Here is a 25305-nt window from a genome sequence, read left to right on the forward strand (position 1 = left end):
CCCCAGTGGCGCTGCGCGCGCCACCCAACCGTCGCCGCCCGCCGCGAGATCCGAGGCTGCTCCGCTAGCAGCCGACAAAACACCTCCCCCCGCTCTTCTAAATCCTGTCTCCGCGCGTTCCCAACCGTCGCCACTTCACCCCCATCCCCCGTGTAACGGGTTTTTCTCCCGCCGGCAAAAACCCGCGAAGTCATCGAGCGTCTCTGCGAAGTTTACCATTTCGAATTCTGCTGAAGCTCAAGCAAGCAAGGCAGAGAAAAGGCTAATCGGACCCACGGTGAGATCCCACCACCTACTCCTTCGTCGCACCGCGATTCAAACTGCGCTGTCTCCCGCCTTCCCTGCTCCCTTTATACTGCAGAATGTTCCCTCATCCGGGAACTCGGATTGCTCATCCCACCAATGGCTGCCACCCGCCCTCGGGACGCGTCCTTGAGACTTCAGCCAATGAGCAAGCAAAGAAAAGGGTGGAGGGGCGGGCGCTTCTAAACTCAAGCCGCGATTGGGACGTGAGGAGCGAGGCGGGGGAGGGCGGAGGGATGGGAACGGGGGAGAAGAAGGGCACCGCGGCGGGAGGGAAGAAACAGAGCGAGCTACTCTGCGGGAGCGCAGTTAGCAGCCAGCTGCGGTCACGTGCCTGGGAGGAGGAGCTGAGACCTCAGGGGAGGGGCGCGCGGTAGCGCCCCGGGTACCCTAGCAGGGCTCTGGAGACCACGTGAAGTCTCCTCGGTATCTAGCACGCCGCCCCCACCGCTCCCAACCCCACCCCCAGCGCCTCTCCGGCGGAGACCTGCGACCTGCAGCCGCCTTCCGGGGCCCCGGGCACCCTCTCCCGACCCTCTCAATCCCTGGCGGCTCCTCCAGTCTGACAGGTGGCGCGAACGCGTCCAGTGAGAGGAGTCTGAGGTTTGCCCTGACGCCTTCCACAGCCTTAGTAAAGATTCCGTGTTTCTTCTCTCTAGGCGAATCCCCAGCCACCAACAGATCAGGACTGGTTGCTCCCACTTTATTTTCAGCCGGGTCTTCCACCTCTCCCTCACTACTAATAAAATCCCCCACGGGATAGTTCTGTGACAGCAAACGGTGAAGCCAAGTCACCTCACTGGTCACGAAACCCTTTTTGTTTACACTTAGGGAGCTTCTGGCGAGGCAGTATTCTTAAATCATAAACCATATTTTTTGGAGACTACGCATCAATGGGTTGTACCTGTAGCCTGATGTGCAAAGCTCATTTAGTGAAACCTCAGAGCTATTATGTGTCAACTTTTCTACAATAAATATTTTGCCACATGACAAATGTTCGGCAAATGTCGACAGAGTAACTCTGACATGATTCACAGGCAGTTACAGAGGGTCGGTACAATGCAATCAATTGCAAATGATGAGGTTAAAATAATGATACTGTACACACAGTACTATCCTTCCAACTAGTAGATTATTAACACCTACGTATATCTCCAGCTGCTTGGGGACAGTAGTGTCTCAATCTCATTTGTAGTGTTTTAGTGTATTATACTTTTTAACATAACTGAATAGTTTCAATGTGATGAACGTTTTGAAACATATGCTCTAGGCCAGGTGTGGTGGCTCACACCTGTAATCCCAGCACTTTGGGAGGCTGAGGCGGGCAGATCACGAGGTCAGGAGTTCAGGACCAGCCTGGCCAACATGGTGAAACCCCATCTCTACTAAAAATACAAAAATTAGCCAGGCGTGGTGGCGCTCGCCTGCAATCCCAGCTACTCAGGAGGCTGAGGCGGGAGAATCGCTTGATCCCAGGAGGCAGAGGTTGTGGTGAGCCAAGATCGGCGCCACTGCAGCCTGGGCAACAGAGCGAGACTCCTTCTCAAAAACAACAACAACAAACATATACTCTGAAGTACTTTAGATTGGGTTTCAATTGGAAAGATTTTATTGAATCAGAGGACCTCCCAATTTCTGTGAGATAAATTCTAGAGAAGAACTTCCCAACGATTTTGGCGTTGAGGTTTATTATTTCTTGGAACCAAGGAACTCTTACGATGTCAATAGCAAGAGTTCATGAACCGTTTTCCTACTGATGACATAATGATGATATATTAAGCTACAAAACCTGATATGATACTTAACGATAGCTCCAGGGAAGCTTTGTGATATATAACAAACCAACATTAATGCCATGTCTAGTTTAGATAATACTCTGCCAGCTCTTTGCTGTGAAGCCCAACAAAAGGAAATTACTGTTGCCTCGCTGAATAGTGGTTAGAGGATGAACTCAAAAGCAAGTAGAGATGGATTCTGTTCTGCCTCCTCCTCACTGTGTCATCTTAGTTACTAATCTTTCGGAGCTTGGAGTTCCTCTTCTGTGAAAAGATAGTATCATCTATTTTCACATGGTTGAAAGATTAAGGGAAAAGGTATGCAATGTACATGATAGCATGTGTTTGGCACATAGTTAGCCTTCAGTAAATAACTGCTATTATTTTCTACATTGGATGCTGGAGAGGGATGATATAAAGTATCTTTTATTTCTAAATCTTTTTTGCTATTTGGTGTATTTTCTTTCTTCGATGTGGAAGCAGCAAGCTTGAAACCTGCCCAAAGTTTATACAACCAAGTCATCCAACATCCAAACTAAAATCCAAAATTGGTTTAATAACTCAATATCTTTCCTTCAGAGAACAGGACAGTATTACTTTCTGCACTTTTCTCAGAGTGGTGCGATGGTTTCCTACTCTTTCCTGCCCCCCGGAAAAGGTATGATGCAAATATGTTAATATTTTTTATTTATCTTTCCAGTTCTTGTGTTAATGGTAATACATGTATATAATATACCTAGCCAGAGCTATGTAATTATTCTTGTTTAATGCCATACCCAATTAGTTCTCTTGCCATAAAAAATATGGGATGTCAGGGCAAGAGGATCACTTCAGCCCAGGTGTTCATGACCAGTTTGGGCAACATAGTGAGACCCATCTCTATTAAAAATACAAAAATTAGCCATGCATGGTGGCCCCTGCCTGTGGCCCCATGTACTCGGGAGGCTGAGGTGGGAGGACCACTTGAGCCCATTAGGTTGAGCCATGATTGTGCCACTGAAATCCAGTCTGTGTGATAAACTGAGACCCTGTCTCAAAAAAAAACAAAACAAAAACAATCCTAATAGGAGGTAGGCGAACCCACTATTATTGACTCTTTCCTTAATAGCGTTTTCCTAACTAATCTAGATTTTCCACAACTAGTTACTATCTCCTCTGAAACACTAGCATGTGTATTAACTACTGTTGTTCTTGTCTTTTTATGTAGAGAATTTGAGACTCTTACACTTGGGAATTACAAATTTCTCAACTACATCTTGCTTTAAAAACCTGTTTTTAAGAAAATATGAATAAGTTCCCCAGTTATTTCCGAGGATATTAGCTTAGATTGATAATGGCAAAATTCTTCTCATCAGGAAATCCACATTAGAATCTTAGTTCTCTCTACCTAGGGCATCCAGGAAAAATATGTGCCTTCAAGGATTCACACAGCTGTGAATAAGTGAGTTCCAGTGTGGTATTATGCAAAATATTGACCTAGAGTAAAAGAATTAGGGTTGAGTTTGGGTAGCCACTTACTTGCTATATGGCCTGAAGTATGTTAAACACTGAAGCACTGTTTCTTCATTTATTAAATAGGGATTCATAACACCAGATAAACTAACTTGATAGAATTGTGAAAGAGCTTCATTAAGTGTGAAGAATATGTAAAGTGATGTAATAATATTTTTGGCACCAAAGCCATAGTCCTTCCTTAATTCTGTTTAGGTTGAGAAGCCTGTGTGTTTAATTCAGTGTCGATAAAACCAAAGCCATCGATTTAAATTCCAAATTGCCCAGCTTTGCACTTCTCATGATCACAGATTGCACACAGGTAACAATTCACAAATGCAGGGAATATATTACAAAGATCAGCAGAATCTGCTCAACCCGTATCCACTGCCATTTCAGGAAGAACAAAGATCATGGGACCCAATACGCATTTTAATATAGCACTAACTTACTTTTTCCATACATTAGTCCTCAGAATTTTTGGAAATTTATTGTTTTAAAATTTTAAAAAATCAAGATTCTTATCATATTATCCTTTTATTATCTATTATCAATATCAATATTTATCTTTAGGATTTTCGGGGCAGGAGAAGGGAGTCCATGTGTTGAAATTGTTTTCCTAAATAATAGTGTATTTGTCTATGCAGTGGGTCCTCCTTCTCTGTATCCCTGTGTTTTACATCTGTGGATTCAACCAATTGAGGATCAAAAATATTCACAACATAAGCTGGATGTGGCCAGGCATGATGGCTTACACCTGTAATCCCATCGCTTTGGGAGGCCAAGGCAGGTGGATCACTTGAGGCCAGGAGTTTGAGACCAGCCTGATCAATATGATGAAACCCTGTCTCTAATGAAAATACTAAAATTAGCCATGTGTGGTGGCGTACACCTGTAATCCCTTTTACTCTGGAGGCTGAGGCATGAGAATTGCTTGAACTTGGGAGGCAGAGGCTGCAGTGAGCAGAGATCGTGCCACTGCACTCCAGCCTGGGTGACAGAGTGAGACTCGGTCTCGAGAAAAAATAATAATAATAATAAGCTGCGTTTCGGGTGTGGAGGTTCATACCTGTAATCCCAACAATTTGGGAGGCTGAGGTGAAAGGATCTCATGAAACCAGGAGTTCAAGACCAGCCTGGGCAACATAGCAATTCCCTGTCTCTAAATTTTTTTTTTTTCAATTAGCCAGGCATAGTGGTACATACCTGTACTCCCAGTTCCTAGGGAGCCTGAGGCAGGAGGATCCCTTGAGCCTAGAAGTTCAAGGCTGCAGTAAGCCATGATCGTACCACTGCACTCCAGCCTGGGTAACAAAGCAAGACCCTGACTTTCTCTCTCTTTATTTTAAAATTTTAAAAAGTATGGTTGCATCTGTACTAAACATATACAGACATTTTTTCCAGTAATTTCCTAAACCATATAGTGTTATCAACTATTTACATAGCATAGGCATTGTAATGGATATTATAAGTAATCGAGAGATGATCAAAAGCATACAGTGTGCATAGGTTATATGCAAATACTACTATGCCATTTTATGGAAGGGATTGAGCACTCATGAATTTGGGAATCCAAGCAGCAGGGGGTGGGGACAGATCCTAGAACCAATACCCCACAGATACAGAGGGATGATTGTATTAGTATTTTGTGACACTTATCTCCACAGCTAAATTATAAAAACACCCAGTAATGCCCCTATTGCATATTTCTAACATAGTGACCAAGGAAATTGTTGTAGAGATTTAACAGATTTTTATTACTGTGTTGTCTTCTTTTGTCTCTATATATGCAACTGAGATGGAAGGCAATACCATACATTATACTGCATGATATATAACCATTCCCTAATAATAGAGTATATGATAGCACTAGATTGGTGCTGTCAGCCTGTTAGGTAAAATAGAGCATATCCATCAAGTCATTCTACTTTCCAGGCAATACGCCAAGCAATAGCAGTTGGGAGATGGGATATATAGTGCTTAGGAGCCTCCCTTAATCTAGCTAAGAAGATTAAACAGGAGGAAAATTCAAACAATGTCTTAATCATTAAAACCACATTAAGAAGGCTGTTACAGGCTGGGTGTGGTGGTTTACACCTGTAATGCCAGAACTTTGGGAGGCCAAGGTGGGTGGATTGCTTGAGGCCAGAGGTTCGATACCAGCCTGGCCAACATGGTGAAACCCTGTCTCTTTTAAAAATGCAAAAATTAACGGAGCATGGCAGTGCATGCCTGTAATCCCAGCTACTCCGGAGACTAAGACATGAAAATTGCTGGAAGCCAGGAGGCCAAGGTTGCACTGAACAGAGATCATGCAACTGCACTCCAGCCTGAGTGACAGAGTAAGACTGCCTCAAAATAAATAAATAAATAAGAAGGTTGTTACAAAATAAGTCCCTAATTGGCTGCCAAATCAACAGTACCTCTAGTTTAAAGGACAGAGACAACTGCAGGCTGGAGCATTTTGAAGAGTTTATGTTTAAATGGACTAAGGAGAGCTTTTGACTGGAATGGTGAATTGGTGTAAGAAGTAGCAGTTAGAAGGTAGATATGGCAGAGATTTCTTTTTATAATCATATGTCCATTTTTCTATCAACCTCAGTCATAAAACTTCCAATTTTTAGCTGGACACATGGTGTTTTAGTCTGTTTTGTGCTACTGTGATGAAATACCTGAGACTGCATAGTTTATAAAGAACAGAAATTTATTTCTCACAGTTCTAGGGTCTAGGAAGTCCAAGATCAAAGCACTGGCAGGTTTGGCTGTCTGGTTGAGGGCTGCTCTCTCCTTCGAAGATGGAGCCTTGATGCTGTATCTTCTGGAGTGGAGAACATTGTGTCCTTACATTGTGGAAGACAAAGAAAGTTGAAAAGGGATGAACCCTCTCCATGAAGACCTTTTATGAGGGCACCTAATCTCATTCATGAGGGTGGGCCTATGACTCAGTCTCCTCCAGATGGCCACACCTGCCAACACTTTTGCATTGTGAACTAAGTTATAAAATAATTTTTGAAGGGGACAAAAACATTCCAACCATAGCTAATGTTCATCAGAATAAAGCTAAATTTGGTCTTGAAAATAAGTTTTGACCAAAAGGTGTAAATTGCAGTGGTGGATGCAACATCCAGGAAGTTTCCTTAAATAAGGCAAACCGATTTCTTATTTTTGCTGACTGGATTGAAGACAGAATTGGAGAGTCATCTTGAACCGTGAAATGAACTTAGGAATATAGGCCACACATGAGGGAATAACAAGATAAATGGAGCAAGGGTCTTTGATACTATGGAGTGTCAAACCTACCCTGGATCTCTCTGAACATGGGCATCTATTTTGTTTGAGCCCCTTTTATTTTGGGTCATCTGTCACTTGCAGCTGAACCCAATCCTAACTATTATAATGAGTCAGTACCCTAAATACTTGGAGAAAGATAGCAGACTTTACCCCGAGAGACTGAGGAACCAATTAATATTTCTGAGAAAGAAAGAATACAGGGTTCCTCACTTTTAGGATACTAATCTAATATGGGTTACAGGGCAAATCAGAAAAGAGAAAAATTTTGTTAGAAGGCTGATAAAGTTGATATCACTTAGGTATAAAGCCTATGATATGGTTTTGCAGTGTCCCCACCCAAATCTCATCTTGAATTGCCATGTGTTGTGGAAGGTACCAGGTGGGAAGTAATTGAATCATGGAGGCAAGTCTTTCACGTGCTGTTCTCATGATAGTGAATACGACCCACGAGATCTGATGGTTTCATTATTTTGTTATGTTTTGCTTTTTCTGAGACAGAATCTCCCTCTGTCACCCACCATGGAATGCAGTGGCACGATCTCAGCTTGCTGCAACCTCTGCCTCCCAAGTTCAAATGATTCTCCTCCCTCAGCCTCCCAGAGTAGCTGGGACTACAGGCATGCACCACCACACCCAACCTTTTTCTTTTTTTTTTTTTGTATTTTTAGTAGAGATGGGGTTTCATCATGTTGGCCAGGCTGGTCTCAAACTCCTGACCTCAGGTGATCCTCCTGCCTCAGCCTCCCAAAGTGCTGGGATTACAGGTGTGAACCACCACACCTGGTCGAGATCTGATGGTTTTAAAAACAAGAGTTTTCCTGCACAAACTCATTCTCTCTTTGCCTGCTGCCATCCATGAAAGATGGCACTTGTTCCTCCTTGCCTTCTGCCAGGATTGTGAGGCTTCCCCAGCCACGTGGAACTGTAAGTCCAATTAAACCTCTTTCTTTTGTAAATTGCCCGGTCTCAGGTATGTCTTTATTAGCAGCATGAAAATTTACCAATACAACCTAAAACTTATGTAACACTGAAACCAAGTGAAGGTTGTAAAACATCTTGAAAGAAAAAGCACTAAGATTTTGTGACTAAGTATGCTATTTAGGAAGATGTAGGGGGAATGGTGGATACTAAGCGATAAGAGAAAAGAGCCAGGTTTTTGAGGTTGGTGGTCTGGGATATAAAGTAACAAAATCATCTGTAGGAATAGGGAAGGTAAAAGGATAGATGCAAATTAAGAGGGGTAGAGAAAGAGGTAAGTCAGGAAAGTTGTGAAATACTGACTGTAAGTTGACATTAGGGAAATCCAAGTGGAATTTCCTACCAAGTATGTTGGCAATAAGATAAAGCAATCATTAAAAAGTCAGGAAACAATAGGTGCTGGAGAGGATGTGGAGAAATAGGAACACTTTTACACTGTTAGTGGGAGTGTAAACTAGTTCAACCATTGGGGAAGACAGTGTGGCAATTCCTCAAGGATCTAGAACTAGAAATACCTTTTGACCCAGTGATCCCATTACTGGGTATATACCCAAAGGATTATAAATCATGCTACTATAAGGACACATGCACATGTATGTTTATTGTGGCACTATTCACAATAGCAAACACTTGGAACCAACCCAAATGATAGACTAAATTAAGAAAATGTGGCACATATACACCATGGAATACTATGCAGTCATAAAAAAGAATGAGCTCATGTCCTTTGCAGGGACATGGATGAAGCTGGAAACCATCATTCTGAGCAAATGATCGCAAGGACAGAAAACCAAACACCACATGTTCTTACTCACAGGTGGGAATTAAACAATGAGAACTCTTGGACACAGGGTGGGGAACATCACATACTAGGACCTGTCATGGGGTGGGGGGTGGGGAGGGATAGCATTAAGAGAAATACCTAATGTAAATGGCGAGTTACTGGGTGCAGCACACCAACATGACACATGTATACATATGTAACAAACCTGCACATTGTGCACATGTACTCTAGAACTTGAAGTATAATAATAAATGAATAAATAATTTGAATTTTTTTTTTTAAAAAAAAGAAAGTTAAATGACAGCTGAAGCAAAAGACCCAGAAAAGTGAAGTGATTTCACAGTGGGCACAATGACTTTATACTAAACTAGAAAACTCTTCTTTAGTGGTAATATCTAACAAGATGGTGTTCACCACATTTCTGCATGTGCACTGCTAGCTTTGCATAATGAACATCAAATCTGTTTTTGATCTGTAATGCTTGACTGTTTACCAAAGATGAGATGTTGCCATGGGTTCTGTGACTAAACTGGGTATTACCAGAACTCTTGCTTGTTACGTACATTTCTTATGCCCAATGTTACGAAAGAATCATAACTGAGAAAAACTCATTGGCTGAATTCTTTACGTTTGAAATTCCATACAGCTTTCTTAGTATTGAAAGGAGTCTAAATGCCACCTTTGTCCTAAAAGGGAGGCACCACAAAATAGAATGTAAAGTTATACAACATATACTTCACATCCCTCCACAGATTGAGCCTCAGGGCAGAAACCATATAAAAGGTGTGACCATCCTATTGAAAGGACTGGGGAGTCAAATACCCAGTGTATTTGACTCCCCAGTCCTTTCAATAGGATGGTCATGCTCAGAGAAGAGTCCAAAGGCTTTTCTTTCAATAAATGGTCCTGGGATAACTGGCAAGCCACATGTAGAAAAATGAAACTGGGTCCTCATCTCTCACCTTATTAAAAAATCAACTTATGGTGGATCAAATACTTAAATCTAAGACTTGAAATCATAAAATTTCTAGAAGACAACATTAGAAAACTCTTCTAGACATTGTCTTAGATGAAGAATTCACGACTAAGTACTCAAAAGCAAATGCAACAAAAACAAAAGTAAATAAGTGGGACCTAATATTAAACTAAAAAGCATTTGCACAGTAAAAGAAATAATTGCACAGTAAACAGACAACCCACATAGTGTGAAAAAAAATTTGCAAACTATGCATCTGACAAAGGACTAATATCCAGAATCTATAAGGAACTCAAACAAATCACCAAGAAAAAAACCAAATAACTTAATCAAAAGACATGAATAGGCAGTTCTCAAAATAAGATACAGAAACAGTCAACAAACATATGAAAAAATGCTCAACATCACTAATTATCAGGGAAATGCAAATTGAAACCACAGTGAGATACCACCTCACTCCTGCAAGAATGGCCATAATTTAAAAAATCAAAAATAATAGCTGTTGGTGTGGATGTTGTGAAAAGGGAACTCTTTTACACTACTGGTGGGAATGTTAATTAGTACAATCGCTATGGAAAACAGTATGGAGATGCCTTAAAGAACTAAAATTTGAACTGCCGTTTGATTGAGCCATCCCACTTCTGGGTATCTACCCAAAGGAAAAAGAGTCATTATGTGAAAAAGAAACATGTATGTTTATAGCAGCACAATTCCCAACTGCAAAACTATGAAACCCTCCTAAATGCCCATCGACCAACAAGTGGCTAAGGAAAATATGGTATATGTATATATACCATGAATACTACTCAGCCATAAAAAGGAACAAAATAGTGGCATTCGCAGCAACCTGGATGGAGCTGGAGCCAATTATACCACGTGAAGTAACTCAGTAATAAAATACCAAGCATCATACATTCTCATTTATAAATGGGAGCTAAGCTATGAGGATGCAAAGGTGTAAGAATAATATAATGGACACTGGGGACTTGGGGGGAAGGGTTAGAGGGGATGTGGGATAAAATACTATACATTGGTGGGCACAGTGTACACTGCTCGGGCGACAAGTGCACTAAAATCTCAGAAACTACCACTAAGGAACTTATTCATGTAACCAAAAACCACCTGTTCCCCAAAACTACTGAAATAAAGTATTTTAAAGTAAAGGCTTTTCTACACCCTTAGACTTTCTTAACTCTGTTTTATAGTGGAATGAGGGGGTAGAGGAGTTTACAGTCATTGGTTATCTCAGCATAACCTAGTGGAAACAAACACAGCTGTCAATGCATCTGAGAATTATCTTGGTAAATATTGTATCTATTGTTATTGAATTACTGTTATTGGAATTTAATATTGTTAGTGCCCAAGCAGAGGAGAAAGAGCAGTGCTTTTGTGCATAGGAATAGATACATGGTTATCAGATAATGATTAGTGAGTCAGCAGATTTAGGATATTTAAGACATGATATTGAAGATCAACTGCTCTAAAAGACTTCCTAAGGATTCATTTCAACCTGAAAATATCCAACGTAGACATGAGCAGAGCTTATCTTTATTTTTAAAGATGAAAAAACAGATTTAGGGGACATTCAGGCATACAATGACCAGATTCAGCTCCTCCATGCTCTTTCTATAACTTCTTACTTCTAAATGAAACACTTCTCAGAAGAGGATTTAATTAGTGCTTATGTGTCTACATACCTGTGATTTTCTTTGTCTTTAATGAAATATATAAACTCTATTATTGAACAACTTTTAAGACATCAATGACATTCTTTCTAGATGAATATTGTTTTCATTGTTTCCTACTGTCCTCATAGTTTGTGAAATAGTCATTTCTTCCATAATCCTTCTGTACTGCTCAGATTCTCAGCAGGAAATACAGACAATCTCTTCCTCCATTAATAGATTAGTCTAACATCTCCAGGCAAGAGCTGTCCAGGTGACTTCTCATGTTTCACCACAAGATATAAAACTTTACATACTGGCTCTTTGTTTAGTTTTTTTGTTTGTTTTTTTTGAGACGGAGTCTCGCTCTGTCTCAGGTTGGAGTACAGTGGCGCAATCTTGGCTCACTGCAACCTCCCCCTCCCGGGTTCAAGCGATTCTCCTGCCTCAGCCTTCCAAGTAGCTGGGATTACTAAGTAGCTGGGATTACTAAGTACTACCAAGTAGCTGGGTAGGCACCACCATGCTCAGCTAATTTTTGTATTTTTAGTAGGGACAGGGTTTCACCATGTTGGCAAGGCTGGTCTCAAACTCCTGACCTTGTGATCCTCCGGCCTCAGCCTCCCAAAGTGCTGGGATTACAGGTGTGAGCCACTGTGCCCAGCCATTTTTTCCTGTTTTAAAACCAAAACAGTATATTCAACTTAATTCTAAAAAGTAAAACAAGTCACTTTTTTCCCCCAGCTAAGCTGACAATTCAGGAATTTTACAAAATGTGTAGGGAGAGGAGAAAGTCTGGTAAATAAGTGTTATTGTATGTTATAATGTAGAAGTACTTGTTTCATATCACTGATTTTGCAGTGTAGTAAAACTACTCATTTGCAGAAAGGGTTTCCTCAAATTAATGAATATTATGAATTATACCGCACTTAAAAATAAATGGAGTGTATACATATATGAGATGTATAAATATAAACATATAACAAATTTATAATACTTTTACATATGAATATATGTAAAACTCCAAGTGGCTGCTAATCAGAGGTGTCAGAAACAAATACTAGTACATTTGCTTTAAAAAAAAAAAGATTTATAATAGCATTATTTGAAAATTTATCAAAGCTCAAGAATTTAAAAAATGTATGTTTGGAAATTTCTACATTTTGTGTTTTCTAAATTGGCTTATAAACATTCTTTATGGATAGTTCAAACTACAGTTTTTTTTTTTTTTTTTTTTTTTTTTTGAGACAGAGTCTTGCTTTGTCACCCAGACTGGAGTGCAGTGGCGTGATCTCAGCTCACTGCAACCTCCACCTCCTGGGTCCAAACGATTCTTTTGCCTCAGCCTCCCAAGTAGCTGAGACTACAGCTACTTGCCACCACGCCCCGCTAATTTTTCTATTTTTGTGGAGATGGGGTTTCACCATGTTGGTCAGGCTGGTCTCAAACTCCTGACCTCAAGTGATCCGCCTGCCTCGGCTTCCCAAAGTGCTGGGATTACAGGCATGAGCCACCGCGCCTGGTCCAAACTACAGTTAAATTTCCAAAGATGTGTTGAAAATTCCAGATGACTAGTATCTGAAATATTGCAGCTCTGTTATTGGTTGGCTGTGGCAATTTGTCCTACAATGCTCAGAGACATAATTCGAAACTGCAGTTATAAACAAGCAACATTTTTATTCAGACTGCATATTTTGGAGTGGCCAGATCTCCCCAAGTCACCCCTACATGCTGGAATTTGTTCTGAATGATAGCTAATGTAAAAATGTAGTCTTTTTTTTTTTTTTTTTGAGACAGCGTTTCACTCTTGTTGCCTGGGCTGGAGTGCAATGGCGCGATCTCAGCTCACTGAAACCTCCGCCTCCCAGGTTCAAGTGATTCTCCTGCCTCAGCCTCCCAAGTAGCTGGGATTACAGGTGTCCACCATCACACCCGTCTTAAGTTTTGTATTTTTATTAGAGATAGGGTTTCACCATGTTGGCCAGGCTGGTCTCGAATTCCTGACCTCAAGTGATCCGCCCGCCTTGGCCTCCTAAAGTGCTGGGATTACAGGCATGAGTCACTGTGCCTGGCTCATTCATTTTTAAAATTGTAGCTGCCATTAGCTTCCTCACTCCATTTGCTTCTTACATTTGCAAAACCTACTTGGAATGGAGAAGGCACCATTGCACTTAACATGATCTTCATATGGATTATGGATTATAAATATGTATATAAACATTGGGGTAAAAACACTGAAGACTATGAAGTAGGCAATCAAAACCCTGAATGGCTGAGACTGGCTTACTGTTCACCAGACTCATTTCTTCTTCCTGAGCTGGCCATGTGATGGATTCTTGTCAGTGTTTCTAGAAGTGACACATGTTATTTCAACATGGAGGCTTTTGAAAAGTAGGTGTGCCTTCTATGCCTTCTTTTTCTGTATTTGAGAGTTGTACACATATGACTCCACAGCATAGAAGAGGTTAAATTTACAAGATCGATCACATGAAAGGATACCTGACAGTCAGGAACACTGACACTTACATTGTGTTAAGCTATCACAATTCCTTTTTTTTTTTTTTTTTTTTGCAGTAGTTAGCCTTCTTTAACTAGTATGCCTGGTCTGCAGTCACAACACAATCAATGTAAAGACATTTTAAAGAGATTTACATCTATGTAATAATTCATTATTAGGACACTAGTCTTATTTGCTAATAGTATATAATAGAAGTAGTTTCGGCAAACGTTTTCTCCTAAATAACCCTTATTTTAATCATTCTTTACTTTTAAAAAGGCTGTGCTTTGCAAAAATAAAAAGAAAATTATTCACAAGGTTACTTATTGTGGCATTTGCAACAGCAAGTGATTGGAAAGAACTATCATATGATCATTGATAGATAGCTTAGTGAATAAAATATGGTACATTGACACAATGACGTAGGATGGAGCACTGAAAAGTAATGAGAAAAATATTTACATACAAATATGGAGTGATCTCCAGGATGTATTATTAAGTGAAAGAAATAAGTACAGCAAAGGTTATGTATTAAGTTATGTGAGGGATAAAATATTGCATAAATGGTCATATTTACAAAACAACAATAGTGGATGGATAAATGAAAAGGTAATAAAAATTATTACAGTGAATGGAAGGGCAGAGAGGACAGAGGACAAGTTTGAAGACTCTTTCACTGGCCAAATTGGAGCACACTGAGCAACAAAAACAATAATGAACACAAGTTTGAGTCAAACCTATTGGATTTTTAAAAAGTAATGCGTTCAAATTGAAGAGAAAAAAGAGAGTTCAGAGAGAAGAGTAGGGAGGAGAAAGAAGAAGGTAGAAGGAGAGGAGGAGAGAGAGAGAAAAAAATTTGTTGGATGCTGTTGGAAGTGTCCACAGCACCAACTCATTACTCATATCTCAAGACTGATAATTCAAGGTGAAGAAGTAGGCTAGGCAAGGTAGCTCCTGCCTGTAATTCCAACACTTAGGGAGGCTGAAGTAGGAGGTTGGTTAAGCCCAAGAGTTAAGAGATCAGCCTGGGCAACATAGTGAGATCTCTTCTCTAAAAAAAAAAAATTAAAAAAAAATTAGCTGGACATAGTGGCACATGCCTGTAGTCCCATCTGCTGTGGAGGCTGAGGTGGCAGGAGGATTGCTTGAGCCAAGGAGGTTGAGGCTGCAGTGAGCCATGTGACAGAGTGAGATCTTGTCTCAAATAAATAGATACAAATAAAGGTGAAAAAATAAGCATTTATCCTGTCTGTATGCTGTGAATTATGTTTCAGTTTATACTGAACTAACTGATGAGAAAAATTTCTCTGAACAACAGAATGTCAGTTAATATATGCAGAATAAATAATATAATTTTTTTTAAATCTCAATTTTTAAACCTTCACATGAATCATTTAAAGGTCATTAATCTATTGTAAAATCATTAGATGAAAGGTTAGGAAATTTACAATGAAGGTATATGGCTGTTACCCCCCCATCAATCTTAGTATTGTAAAACTAAAACAACCAGATACACCACATGCCTCTTGATGTAATCAACATGAAAACGAACTACACAATCCCACCTATGAAGTATTCTTAAAAAAAACAATTGAACCCATATCTGTTCAAGTCTTCAGGACTAATTTCTTGGCACTGAAAATAAAAAGCCACCAAGCAGACAACGCAAAGAATCATTAACCATATCCACAATGTGTAAAATTGACCTACTTTTTTCAATAAGGCAATAGAATTCAGGGGAGGAGAAAAAAGAGGAGAAAACTGTTCTAAATTAAGAGATATTTAAAAAGAATTGCGAGATAGAACAACCCAGTAAAATGTGTGAACCTTGTTTGGAAGCTGATGTCATTAAACTTCTAATTAGTGGTAGTGGTTGTTTTTTTAAGTGGTTGTTTTTTAATTAAATTTTACATGATTGGGGAAATTTGAATACAGACTTAGAACTAGGTAATATGAAGCAATAATTGTTAATGCTGTTAGAGAAAACAGTGGCATTTGTTTATGTAAGAAAATGTCCTTTGTTTTATTACTTTTAAAGAAAGCACATTAAAATATTTCAGGGAAATATAAAATGATTTCTGAAATTTTCTTTAAAATGCTCCAAAAATTTTTTAAATGCAGGAAGCATAAACAATATGGCAAAATATTTATAATTATTGACATTAGTGCTTATTTGAAGTTTTCAGTAGAGTTCAAAAAGAAAAAATTGGTAATGAAATTGCTGCAGATGCTGTCTCTGTGTAGGAAGAAAAAAATGGTAAACTTTGCTTTGTAGTCATGCAGTTTGCCCTTGTTTGTGACCTTTTCATATCATAGTTTTTACCCTTAAGTTAAAAAAAAAAAAAAAGGAAAAAGACCAACCCCAATATCCTATTTAAACAAACCAAGCTTCACTTCTTAGCCACTCTGGCTTCACCACATAAATGATACTTTATTGTTTGAAGTTGTGCTGAGCTGTCTTTAATAGATAAGTTTATCTACATATGTAAATATTTTGACTGGAAATTTTGTTTTGTTGGGCTGTACTAAAATAACATACAGATAACTTGAACATGAACCACAAAAGGTAAGAAGCAAAGATGCAGCAGTGGAAAAAAAGAGGAAAATTAAATTCAGAACAAACTGGATTTGACATTTATGCTTCCCAGCTAAGAGACATTGGTCTAATCAACCTATGTGAGCATTCCACTTCTCTTGGGCAGAATGGGACTATTGTGAAGACTGCATGAGCTAAGTCATGTGCTTTTTCAACTGAAATGCATCATACCAAGATAAAGTATTATTAGCATGAAGAATGAATGCTGGCAATATTTCATGACTATTTTCATTTTACAAAAGTGAAAAATTATCTACACTGATTTTTAAAAATAATTAAAAGTAATTTACAAAATTCCCTCTAATAAACAGCAACGAGAAACACATTTGGTCTGCCGCTACAGATTTCCATCAGCAGGTGAATCAGATCTGCTCAACAAGGACAGAGTTCCACTTTGGTTTTTGACTTTGTTCCTGTTAAGGATCATTTTACTACAGTGATGTTAGGTCTTACTTAGAAAAACTATTATTCTGTCTCTTCAGGTGTAGTTAACTACACTGAAAATTTCCTTTAAAAAGATACCAGAGTAAAGAAATAATTTTGTAATGAAGAAAATCACCCGAGTTTTACTGTTTTATACAGTATCTTTAATATTTCAAGTTTGTTTGTTTGTTTTAATTTCAGCACGTAATACAATTTCGCCTCTTCAAAAACTTACAGATAAATTGAGTACCATATTGAGAAGCCACAAGCAACATTAACTCTGACTTAGATGGTTCTGAGTAATTTATAATTCAATTTGCAGCCAATATTCAGTGTTGTTTTGCACTTGAACTCAGCTTTTCTGGAAATTGTTTAAGGCACGTAAACATCCTGCATTAATGAAAAGTTGTTCTTACAACATAATTGTGAGTCATGAAGAGAGAACTTAAGAAAACATAACCTTTTATCTTTATCCCCTCTTTGGAAAAAGAGGCCACATGAAACAATATGAATATCTCTTCAACGTAATTAATGGCTTAAGGGCTACAAAGTACTTTGAAAACAAAAGCAAAAATTTCTCCTAATAAACAGCAACAAGAAACACATTTGGTCTGGCTCTAATATTTCCGTCAGTAGGAGAATTAGACACACAAGGATGGACTTCCACATTGTTTTTTGTTGTTGTTGTTGTTGCTGTTTGCTTGTTTTGAGACAGAATTTTGATCTTGTTATCCAGGCTAGAGTGCAGTGGTGTGATCTAGGCTCACTGCAACCTCTGCCTCTCAGGTTCAAGTGATTCTCCTGCCTCAGCTTCCCAAGGAGCTGGGAATACAGGCATGCACCATCATGCCTGGCTAATTTTGTATTTTTAGTAGAGACAGGGATCTCGCCATGTTGATCAGACTGGTCTCAAACTCCAGACCTCAAGTAATCCACTTGCCTCAGCTTCCCAAAATGCTGGGATTATAGGTGTGAGCCACCGTGTCTGGCCCACATTGGTTTTTTACTTTGTACCTGCTAAGGATCATTTCACTACAGTGATGTTAGGTCTTATTTAGATAAATTATTATTCTGTCTTTTCAGGTGAATGGTAGAGAAAATAGATTATACTCCTGTGGACACTGCTAGTACTTTCAATGTCTTTATAACAGGCTCATCTGTATCTCTTTACTCTCACTTTTCACTGTTTCTAATGGTCTCAATCTAGATTATTCTTTTCCCATTTAAAAAGCCATTATTTATTGATTTATTCTTAAAAAAGGCTAAAGTTGTCAATGTTTCAACATTTAAAAGGCTAAAAAATAGTGGTATAGAGTGAAAATTCTCTCTGCCACTCCCATCCTTCAGTTGCTCAGCAATGTGTTTTCTCCATAGTTTCCTTGATCACCTGCTTTTGTTTACAGAGCTTTTGTTGCTTCCTCTGTCTGCAATGTGCTTCAGATAGCTGTCAAATTTTGCACTTTACTTCTTCAAACTATGGCTCAACACTCTCCTTTAGTGAACATTTCCTGAGCCACAATCTCCAAAATTGATCTCTTATTCCCCTTGATTCTGCATCGTTGAATATGGTTTATACCCTGATTTCTTTAATATACTTTAAATTGCTAATGCTCCTAAATTACTTTCATATTTCCTGGACTGATTTTAGATTTTTGAATAGCCTACAGATTTACAGTGCCTTGAAAGCAAGAAGTGACTTTGATTTTATTTTTCCTATGTGGCAGTCTGGATCTATGCAACTAGTTGGTGCCTAATATCTTCTGTATCCTCAAAAAGCATTAACTGGCATTTCTCAAAACTTGGTGCATATCAGAATCCTGGGGCTGAGAATGGAGGGGAGGTGAAAAGTGGGGAGCTTTTGAAACTCATGAATGCTAGGATTCACCCCATACCAATTAAATCAGAGTCTCTTGGGAGTGAGATTTGAGCATAAACACTATTTAAAACCTGCTGGATGACTCCAATGCACAGCTATGTTTAAGAATCAGTGATCAAACCCACTCCCTGCCCTCAATCTCAGTGATGGCCTCATTCCATGAGACTCTGCTCTTCCTACCAGTGTAATACAATCCTCCCTGCATCTGCACCCATCTTCTCCTGCTTTGCCCCCACTATAGCTAAGAAAGAGTTCCTCTGCTTCCCATAGGCCTCCTTCCAGCTGCCACATTGTCTTTGCTCCCTTTCACAGAAACCTTCTCATGGGATTTCTTTGCAGGTGGTTGTCACTTTTTCACCTCCAAATCTCTCTTCATTTGATTTTCATTCCCATCAGGCCTCCCAAAAGGTTCTTGTCAGTGTTACTTGTCATGTTGCCAAACCCAGTGGTCAGTTTTCTGCCTTCTTCTTACGTCTCAGCAGCATGACCACACTTTACTCCAAATACTGCCATTTCTTTACTTCCAGGATACCATATGGTTGCTCCTCTTCTCCTTTTATTGCTTTCTTTCCTTTACTGTCTCTTCACTACCTGACTTCAAGATAGCACTTTTCCAGGGCTTGGTCCTAAGCCCTCTTCTTTCTCCACATATTTCCATGTACAACTTTTAAGTAGAGACGATTTCAGATAGTAGATGATTGAGAAATTTTTACCTTAATAGTTAAGTACAGTCATCTCTGGGTATCTCTGGAGATTGGTTCCAGGAACCCCAGTGGATACCAAAATTATCAGATGCTGAAGTCGCTGATATTAAATATTGTGGTATTGGCACATAACCTATGCACATACTCCTGTGTACTTTGAATAATCTCTAGATTACTTATAATGCCTAATACAATGTAAATAGTTGTTACACTGTATTGTTTAGGAAATAACAACAGGAAAGACATTCAATACAAACACAATTTGTTTTCCAAATATTTTTGATCCACTGTTGGTTGAATCCATGGATGTGGAATCCACGGATACAGAGGGTCCACTATTTATTTCACTTTGACAGGTAAGTATTAGAAAAGACTACAACCTGAAAATCAAACTCACATTAAGGTTAGAAAGTGAAGGAGAGTGAGTTCAAATAGCAAATCATATGGCAAACTCCAGAGAAAATTTGCTTTTTACACCTCTTTTCTTTTCCTAAATTTCTTCTCAAGTTCACAGCTATCTTCACTCTTTCCAAAAGCCTCTCTCTGTGGTCAATCATTGTATCTTCCCCTGCCCCCTTTATAATTTTTCCCCCAATCATACTCTCCAGCCTCCTGGTTCCAATCTTCCCCCTCTTCATTCATCTCTGGCAGAAACACATCTTGCTGATGAGCTTCCAGATACCCTGTATTGAAACTGCATATATTACTGAGAAGTTAGATTTCACTTAACTGGGAAAGCTTCAAAATACAGAACAAATACCTTGCAAGGAAGCCACTGAAAATTTGCTGGATATAGAAGAGATACTCTGGGGAAGAAAGAGGTGTGGTAATAAAACAATATACAAATATTTTAAATAATAAAGTCTGTCTTAGACTTGTCGTCTAAGAATCTAGGATAATTCACATTTAAGAATATTAGTATACTTTGGGAGCCCAGGAGCCACAAAAGCACCTGGGTCAAGATCAAAGCTGGCATCTTGATCACCAAGTTATCTTATTTTAGCATTACCAATACATAGTTTCTCTAATTATTAGATTTGCATCTCTAAGATTCTAATATAATAGTCCTAATATGAAACTACTATTTTCTAATAGTTCTTTTGGAATCTTTTTATTGTATTTAATTTTATTTATTAAATTTGATTTCATTTCTTAGAGACTGGATCTCACTCTGTCACCCAGGCTGGAGTGCAGTGGCACAATCATATCTCACTGCAGCCTCGACCTCCCATGCTCTAGTGATCCTCCCACTTCAGCCTCCTGAGTAGCCAGGACTACAGGTGTGTGCCACCACACTCGAATAATTTTTTTTATCTTTTATTTTTTGTAGAAATGGAGTCCCACTTTGTTTCCCAGGCTGGTCTCGAACTCCTGGGCTCAAGTGATCCTCCCGCCTTAGCCTCCCAAATTCCTGGGATTATAGGTGTAAACTACTGCTCCTTGTCCCATAGAATCTTTCTAACTCTGACATAATAAAATAAAATTTGACCTGACAGAATGTCTCCAATAATTCTATTTTTACTTAATAACTCTAATAGTACCTATAGGTCATATTTATATTGTATATATTAGATTATAATAAAACTGCAAGAAATATATTGTTTCTGTAGACAGGAAATAAAATAATACAAATACCAAGACCTCAATGATTAACCAATTTCTCTTTTTATCCTGGTACTAAATTTTGACTTTGTTTCTGCCATTTTCAATGGGGTTCTTTAGTATGGAGAGCAATCAGTCATCTCTTTTCAGAGTCAACAGACTATATCACCAGATAAACTGCAAATGAGCCAGATAAATAGGATATAAATCCTCAGTTTGTTTAGAGTAAAAAAAATACTAACTTATACATTTATGTAATGATTTTTAACAAATCAGCCTGTTTTTTCCTGCTCTAAGATGGCCAACTAGATGCAGGCAGGAGAAACATCTACAACCAAGTGACCGAGACATTGGGAAGACTGGTATGCTCCTAGCAGAACTTCAGAGGGAAGCCATTGAGAGCAGACGGAGAAAAGACACAGATGCTGAGCTGAAGGGGAAGGAAACTGGGAACCTTGCACAGGGCTACTGTTCACCAAGACTCATTCCTGGTCCCCAGCAACTCCTGGGGAAGGGTTGACTTGAACAGGCAAGGAGCAACCCATTCTTGCCATTGGACTCTGGAATCCTGGCAGGAGGAGACCCTGTGATCACCATGGATACTTGTGTTGGCAGGGGGAGCTGCTTTGATAGGTGGTTGGGGCAGAGCTAGAGCCAGCATGGAGCCCAGTTGGTTTGATGTGGGAGCATCCTTAGAGGAGCATGGCCAGGGATGTCCATTCCCCTAGGTTCGACTTGATCCCATAGGAGACTTGAGCCCTGGTGGTACTGTCCGACCTGAACTCTGCTGGGTGGTCTTGCCTGTGACAAGAGGCTATCTGACCTGAGCACCCTTCATTCTGCTGGTCTCTTCTGGGGACCCGGCCTGGACACGCCTGCTTGCAGTGCAGCCCCCCAGGTACTTCCTAGGGACCCACATTACAGCTTCTGGCTGATGGACGTGGCCTGACTAGCAGAGTGCTCTAGGAGAGAGGCTGGCAGACCCTTACCAGCCAACCTGTACCCTCCCCACTTGGCAGCCTGCCCTGTGTGCTTTGCGACATGCACTCACTCCATCCCTCTGCATCACTTTGCTGGCACGGGTGGACCTTATCTTTCCTTTCTTACCAGTGCGTGTGTACACGTGCACCCTGCCATGCCACTGCTGCCTGCATAAGTGCACCCATCCTTCCCCCAACCGCATTGCCATTGTCGTTGGAGCACTGGCAGGCACAAGCCCACTAGCCCTGCCCTGGCTAGTGCCCCAGCCCTGTGCTGACACTGCTGCTAACGTGAAACATAGGCATGGAAGACAGTGGATCCACCTCCACCCTGAGGGCCACCTCCACCTACAGGAACAAGCACAGAGGGCACACACAGTCCTGTACCCACTGGTGCCCCACCCTTGTGCTAATACCACCACAGGTGTGAACATGTAAACAGTCACCAGCAAGGATCCCCTGCCCCCTTGAGCGGTGCTGCCACCACAGCTGCTGTGAATGCTGGCACAGCAGCCAACACCCTGGCACCCACTAGCACCCTGACACAGATAACGACTATGCAACCCCTGTGCTGTGCTGCTGCCGCCTCTGCTGCTGACCTGTGCACACGAGCATAAATTCCGCTACCACCACCCTATGAAGTGTTTTGGCTGACACCACCCATTGGAGTGTTGTGAACTGCAGTCTAGGAGCACCCCAGCTCCTACAGTGCAGCAGGTTCCTAAATTCAAGAAGCCAGAGAACAAAGTTGGGGCTTAGTACCAGTGCCCTAGAGCTAGAGCATGGAGTCCAGGAGTCCTAAGCTGAGCCTTAGCCCCCTAAAATCTTTCAGAAATTAAGCCAGTTGACTGAACCCATGTTATACCACGATCAAACCCCCAAGGTCATCAAATAGGATAAAATAAATAAAAACCCATCCAAAAACAGCAACTTCAAATATTGAAGGAACATTATTAGCCCACACAGATGAGAAAGAAGCGTCACAAGAACTCTGAGAGCCGAAAAAGTCAGAGTGCCTTCTTTCCTCCAAATGATCACAGTAGTCATCCATCAAGGGTTCACAACTGGGCTGAGATGGCCAGAATGACAAATAGAATTTATGGCTAGGCGTGAAGATCATCAAGATTTGGGAGAACATTGAAGCCCAATCTAAGGAAGCTAAGAATCACAATAAAGTGACACAAGAGCTGACAGACAAAATAGCCAGCACAGAAAAAAACATAACTGACCTGATAGAGCTGAAAAACACACTACAAGAATTTCACAATGCAATTGCACGTATTAACAGCAGAACGGACTAAGTGGGAGAAAAAATCTCAGAGCCTGAGGACTGGCTTCCTGAAATAAGACAGTCAGATAAGAATAAAGTAAAAGCAATGAAAAGGAATGTAAAGAGAGCAAATCCACAACTTACTGGCATCCCTGAAGCAGATGGGAAGAATGGAAGCAACTTGGAAAACTTATTTCAGGATATTATCAGTGAGAACTTCCCCAACCTAGCTAGAGAAGCCAACATTCAAATTCAGGAAATGCAGAGAACTGCCACAACATAATTCACAAGATCATCCCAAGACACATAATCATAGATTTTTCCAAGATTGAAATGGAAGAAAAAAAATGTTAAAGGCAGCTGGAGAGAAGGACAGGTCACCTACAAAGGGAAGTCCGTTAGACTAACAGTGGACCTCCCAGTAGGAACCCTACAAGCCAGAAGAAATTGGGGGCCTAGATTCAAAACATTCTTAAAGAAAAGAAATTCCAACCAAGAATTCCATATCAACCCAAACTAAACTTCACATGCAAAGAAGAAATAAGATCCTTTTCAGACAAGCAAATGCAGAGAGAATTTGTTACCACCAGACCTTCCTTACAAGAGTTACTGAAAGAAGCACTAAATATGGAAAGGAAAGATCTTTACCAGCTGCTACAAAAACATATCTAAATACACAGATCAGTGATGCTATTAAGCAACTACATAAACAAGTTAGCATAATAACCAGCTAACGACACAATGACGGATGAATCCATACATATCAATACTAACCTTGAATGGAAACTGGCTAAATGCCCCAATTAAAAGGCACAGAGTGGTAAGCTGGATACAGAAGCAAGGCCCTGTGAAATCCTGTCTTCAACAGACACGTCTCACATGCAGTGACAACCATAGGCTCAAAATAAAGGGATTAAGAAAAATCAAATGGAAAACAGAAAAAAGCAGGGGTTGCAGTCCTAATTTCAGACAAAATATAACTTAAGCCAACAAAGATTATAAAAAGACAAAAAAGGTCATTACATAATGGTAAAGGAGTCAATTCAACAATAAGACCTAATATCCTGAATATGTATGCACCCAACACAGGAGCACCAATATTCATAAAACAAGTTCTCAGAGACCTTCAAAAGACTTAGACTCACACACAATACTAGTGGAAGACTTCAACACCCCACTGACTGTATTAGACAAATCATTGAGGCAGAAAAATAACAAAGATATTCAGAACCTGAACTCAACACAAGACCAAACAGGCCTGATGGACATCTACAGAACTCTCCATGCAAAAACACAGAATATACATTCTTTTCATTGCCACATGGTGCATAATCTAAATTCAACCACAAAGTCAGACATAAAACAATCCTTAGCAAATGTAAAAGAACTGAAATCATGTTAACCACTCTCTTGAATCACAGTGCAATAAAAGTAGAATTCAGGACAAAGAAAATCACTCAAAACCATACAAGTACATAGAAATTAAATAACCTGCTCCCAAATGACTTTTGGGTAAATAACAAAATTAAGGTAGAAATCAAGAAATTCTTTGAAACTGATGAAGACAAAAATACATTATCAGAATCTCTGGGACACAGTTAAGGCAATGTTAAGATGGAAATTTATGGCACTAAATGCCCATATCAAAAAATTAGAAAGATTTCAACCTAACATTACAACTAAAAGAACTGGAGAAGCAAGAGCAAACCAACCCTAAAGCTAGTGGGAGACAAGAAATAACCAAAATCAGAGCTGAACTGGAGGAGATTGAGACACAAAAAGCCAGTCAAAAGATCAATGAATCCAGGGGTTGTTTCTATGAAAAAATTAATAAGATAAATACATTGCTAGCTGGACTAATAAAGAAGAAAAGAGAAAATCCAAATAAACACAATTAGAAATGACAAAGGGGATATCACCACTGACACCACCAAAATACAAATGACCATCAGAGACTACCGTGTACACCTCTATACACACAAACTAGAAAACCTAGAAGAAATTGATAAATTCATGGACACATATACCCTCCTAAGACTGAACCAGGAAGAAATTGATTCCCTGAATAGACCAGTATTGAGCTCTGAAATTAAAT

At 39.8% G+C, this 25305-nt stretch overlaps 1 long non-coding RNA gene across 1 annotated transcript in view; it reads left to right on the forward strand.

The window, feature by feature from the left end:
* Positions 1-542: 542 nt before the first annotated feature.
* The window catches only part of LOC111547963, an 81741-nt gene continuing 56978 nt past the window's right edge, over positions 543-25305 (forward strand). Inside the window, exon 1 of the long non-coding RNA XR_002733283.3 lies at positions 543-729. This is a non-coding gene — a long non-coding RNA (uncharacterized LOC111547963). The remainder of the gene's footprint in view (positions 730-25305) is intronic.

The sequence above is a fragment of the Piliocolobus tephrosceles genome, chromosome 3 (assembly GCF_002776525.5).
Source record: "Piliocolobus tephrosceles isolate RC106 chromosome 3, ASM277652v3, whole genome shotgun sequence".
In the NCBI taxonomy this organism is placed as follows: Eukaryota; Metazoa; Chordata; class Mammalia; order Primates; family Cercopithecidae; genus Piliocolobus; species Piliocolobus tephrosceles.